Source organism: Mus caroli, unplaced genomic scaffold (assembly GCF_978045245.1).
Source record: "Mus caroli unplaced genomic scaffold, Mus_caroli_1 scaffold_17, whole genome shotgun sequence".
NCBI lineage: Eukaryota > Metazoa > Chordata > Mammalia > Rodentia > Muridae > Mus > Mus caroli.
Window position 1 is genome coordinate 43,924,886 of NW_028227272.1, and position 5,250 is coordinate 43,930,135.

The 5,250-nt window shown below is 36.8% G+C and overlaps 1 pseudogene; it reads right to left on the reverse strand.

Moving 5' to 3' along the window:
- Positions 1 to 3,869: 3,869 nt before the first annotated feature.
- On the reverse strand, positions 3,870 to 4,352 carry LOC110311312 (cytochrome c oxidase assembly protein SCO2-like; annotated as a pseudogene).
- Between the last annotated feature and the right edge of the window lie 898 nt (positions 4,353 to 5,250).

A 5,250-nucleotide genomic window follows, 5' to 3' on the forward strand; every position in this document is an offset into this window, starting at 1 on the left:
GTAGAAAGAAACTTTTATCAGTAAACACCAAATACCATCTATGAGAATGATTGCTTCAGTGATGTGAATAATAGCAAAATGAGTAACTATTTGAAATTCTTTTGGAAAGAAAATTATTGAGTTAAATAGTTACGTTGAAATACTTACTATACAATAAAGAAAAGGAGTAAACTACAGCTACACACACGCACACACACACAAGCCACAAACTGAAAATAAGTCTGCAAGCCCATGTGCTGGTGAATTTACAGGAATAAAACATTCTTAAATACCTGATAAATAGGTTACACTGTTGAGAATATAATCAATATTTAGAGTGTAGCATTTTTTAAACATGGAAATACTAATACACCTTGTAATAGTGTAGATTAAATGCTACATGTTTCATCATTTACAGAAAGAGGGACCTGATTTAGAGAGGTTAGGATACTTAGCCAGTGACCAAAACCCTACAACCAGCACTGAGACCAGGCATCCTGATAACAGAGTTCTTATTACCTAATATTCTTCATTATATTATCTGACCTTTCCAATAAGTAATGCCAACACTTTTTGCTTATTGACATATACCATAGAGAAATTCTCCTCATTGCACAATCAAACATTATAACTGTGTCTCTGTGTTTGTGGCATTTACATTTCTAACAGAAAAAACAAAAGCAGATTAACCTAAAATTTCATTCTAAAAGAGCAGTTAAATAATTAAGATATATTCATACAGAGTGACATTTTATAACAATGAAAAGAAACAATATCATATAAATTAATGTGAAACTATTAGTGAGTGATATAATAAAAATAGTAAACATTTATTATATGTAAACATCTATATCCAAATACATGTGATTTTACTTATTAGTATTTAATTATATTCATATAACCATTCAGTCTCTTAAGTTTACACACCCCATTACCACAATTGAATGCTGACCAATAATTATTTGAAAAAATAAAATGGAGTTAAATTTAATGAATACAAGTGAGGGCATTGAAAAATAGCTTAGTGGTTAAACATGCTTACTGATCAACACTGAAGAGCTGAGTTTGGATATAAGCCTGCATATAACTATTTAAGCATGGTCTGACATCTACCTATGATCCTAATCTATCTAGGGTGGAATCAAGAGGATTGCTGGGGCTTGGGGGCTCCCAGCTCAGCTAAAAAGATTAGGAGCTCCAGGTATGTCTTAGTTACTTTTCTATATTTGTAACGAAAACTATATGACTAAAGCAGCTTATAAGAGAAAGTGTTTAGTTGAGCTTATGTTTTCAGAAGTATAGAGTCCATGACGGTGGAGCAAATTCATGGTGAACAGCTGAGAGTTCATAAGTTGATCCATAAGCAAGAGTCAGAGAGGCAGAGAAGAAAATGGGGCTTTTTTTTTTTTTAAATCTTAAAGTTTGCCCCCAGTGACACTTCTACTCCAAAAACACCACACCTTCCAATTCTTCCAAAACAGTTTTCCCAACTGGAGACCAAGTATTCAAACATATGAGATGATGGACCTGGTTCTCATCCACACAAACACAAGGGTGATAGAAAGACCATGTCTCAGAAAAAATAGAGCGTAGTGAAGAAGCTAACTAATGCCATCCTCTGTGCTTGTTGATCATGGGCACATGGTTGTGTTTGGATATCAAAAAATGTATGCTTATCACAATTACACAAACACAAACATACACGCTATGTAGTGAAATATACTAGTAGCTGTGATTTTTATTGTTGAAAATTTCAGGAAAATATTGCATGCTAGGAAAGTATAGCATTTCATGCTTTAAAAAATATTTAAAATGTTTTATGAAATTAAATTATTTTTTCTAGAAATATCTTTGTATAGAAATATACTCAGAAATGGGCATAAAAGACTTCTGAGATTATAGCTTCATTTATAAAATGAAACTTGGGGGCAGCAAGATGGATCAGTGAGTAAAGATGCTTGCTTACAAAACTAAAGAGTTGAATTTCTAGCACTCAGGTCCTGCTGGGTATTTTCTGGTAGGCACATGCCTACACCCATATACATAAAATGAATGAAGAAACAAAAGAAAAGAATCTTAGAAATCAAGCATATTAGCATTGATATGACAGGGCACCACAATCTGGGTACATTTATTAGAAACATTCTTTTCCTCTCCTAGATACTAGACATCCAAGACCAAGATAATGGGAGGTGTGATTTCTCCAGTGGCTACTCTCTATGGCTTGGAGAGGTGGCTGCTTTCTTGGTATGCTCTGCATGGTCTCCCCTTTTTTAGGGACATCAGTTCTATCTCAACAATTTCACATTAACCTACTATTCTTAAGGCCCTAGGCTTATGTATGGTCCTATTCTGAGGGAAGATGGAGAAGATCCAACATGTACAATTCAGGTCAATTATATCAAGTAAATAAAAATTCAGCTGTTATTAAAATTAGGAACCACACCTAATAAAAGTGGAAATCATCAGAAGCATCACAAAAATGGGAAATAATATACACGAAACATTAAGAAACACATTTATAAAATGTGGAGCTGGAACTTCTTGATCGGAGTCTCTGCGACACTAGAATATTCATGGCTGTCATTGCTAAATAACATTATCATCATTATTTTCTTTTGTATATTCAAGGTTCTCTATGATGAGTGTTATCTCTATGATGAATATTATAATAAGAAAAGCTTCTAATTTACTACATTGATAAGATAAAAAATTAAAAGGAGACACTAATACACCAAGGGCACCATGCTCTGGTTAAATATATTTATTACGTAATTCAACTAGAAGTTGCTGGTTTCTGACAATTGCCTACCTGCCAGGATGAGTGGGAGGATTGGAAAGAAAGTTATTTTGTTATGTAAAATGCTTATGCTTTTTTGTGTCTGTGACCTGAATTTATAAATTTCTGATTTAATGTACAACTCAAATTTTTGTGATATTTAGATAAATGTTTGTATGTAACCTCAGCATATTCTGTAATGTACTGAAAGTGAAAGAGATATCCACATAAGAAGACTGACAGACAGGCAGACAAAAAGACAGAAAGAAGGAAGGGGAAAATGACTCCATGTATTGAGATATTGTGGGCATCCATAGTAGAACAATATGAGCCTGGCAGGCTTATTTGGGAAAATGTATTGAGACCAGCTGAACAGACATTTCTGGGAGTTAGAACATGGAAAGAAATCTCAGCAAAATAACATTGTGTAAACATCAGACATATGCCTGGGAGGTCTTGAGTTTAGAATGATGAAGTTACTAAGCTTAAGCTTCCTTACTAGGGTCTACAACCAGAACTACTGAGACACTGGGTGTATGCTATAATCAGGCTGTGTGCCGTATGGAAGGCACTAGCCACAGGTACACATCGAAATGGTTCTGGTAAAGTTCAGTACTGAATTTAATTCTACTTAATTTTCACTATTTAAAATTTAACACTGTCTCCCAAGTTGGATGTGCAGGTCTAGTTTGCATCTTGGTGGTAACATCATAGATCTGAATTTTTCAGCAAATAGGACAGTGCGAGGATGTAATCCTTTAAATCCCCTTGTAGCACATGACAGTATTATTCTTTAAAATGAAAGTTAAGGGCCAGTTCTCTTTCCCTGGAAGATACAAAGTGCTAATTTAGGGGGAAAAAGATGAATGGTCATGCTGTGGATTATCCAAAGTATCTTTAATACATTCATTAAATTTCAAGAGTGGTAGTAATCAGAGTCTTCAACCTAAAATGCCTATCATTTTATTATAATTCAAGTAGAGGTGACAGTATAAGTAAGTTCAAAATATAGTGTCAGTACACCTACAATTATAGATTCATCATACAATTCTCAAATACACTTGTCAAAGAAGTAAGAAGTTGAGTGACAGGATACTTAGCTGCTGGTCAGTCATATGTAGTAGATACCAACTTGAGGGTCCACAGTGCTGAAGACAGGCTGCACCAGAGACAGATCAGGCTCTGCCTTTAGCTTCTGCACCATCAGCATCAGTCTTATGGGGCCAAGGTAAGGGCAGTGACAGAAACCAATGCTCATCAGCATCCTCTGGCCGCAGAAGTTGGCTTTGCATCTAGGATGGCCCTTGTGGTCCACATGCTGAAGTCACCCTGACCCACAGCAGCCTGGTTCAGGGGCTCTGCCCATTGTCGTTGGTGCCACTGTTCTTCTCAGCTCTTCAAGCCAGCTAGGCTTAGCCCTGCTCCAAACAGGGAGGTGATCAACAGTCTAGTTCTTCACCCAGGGCTTTGGGGCTGGCCCTGTCCTTGCAAGTGCTGGGAATTTACATACAGAGTTTCACTTCCTAAGATCTTGAGAAGGGGTTTGAACTGTGAAAGGTTGGGGCCAAGCTTTGGGCCCTAGAATCAGTAGCATCCTGAAGCTCCTAGAAAAGAATAGTGGTGCCAGAAGTCAGAAAAGAAAAGACAAGGTGCCTGGGCCTCGACTGCTGGAGAAATGTCACCCCATCCATATTTAAGTAGGTTAGCCAGCTGTCTACACAGGCTCATCTGAAGCCAGAACTGCTCTGCCTTAAGCTGCAGCCCAGGCAACACTAAATGTCCATAGTTGGTTTGCTCCAACCAGTCTCTCCTAGTTGTTTAACCAGAGAGTCTCAGCGTCATTACTCCAAGCTACAGAGAACGCTCACCTTAACTTCCAGGCTTCTTTCTGGATGCCTGGAAGCATCGAGAATATGCTTTGCCTGGGCACTAGAATGCATGTGTCTATTTACATTTTTTTTCTCCTTTCTTTTTCTTTCTTTCTTTCTTTCTTTCTTTCTTTCTTTCTTTCTTTCTTTCTTTCTTTCTTTCTTTCTTTCTTTCTTAAGAAAGATAGTAAACATTAGAGTGCTTGCTGTAACTCCGGTCCAGAAGGAAAAGCCGTTATTTTCCAAACTGCCACAATGCTTCCCAAAACAAACACTAATAAACAAGAGGGACTTATGGGTGCACCCAACATAGTATCACAAGCAAAATTTCTTGAAATGTCAGATATCGAATTTTCTTAGCATGAGCTTTAGACATAGAGCTTGAAACTCTCTATGTTAAAATAAAGGTTTGTTATTTTACAACATCCACACAATGAGTAAGCAGGACAGGAATATCTAATAAGGGCATTGAAGAGAGAACTTCAAATTTAAATGTAGTTGCCTGGGTTCTAACAAGCATTAATGTCAGGAAGTTCAATTAGGAGGGAGCACCCAGCAAGGCTTTGTCATTATGGTTTAGGCCACACTCTTTGTTAGCAGTGGTCTCAGTAACACTAACTATTG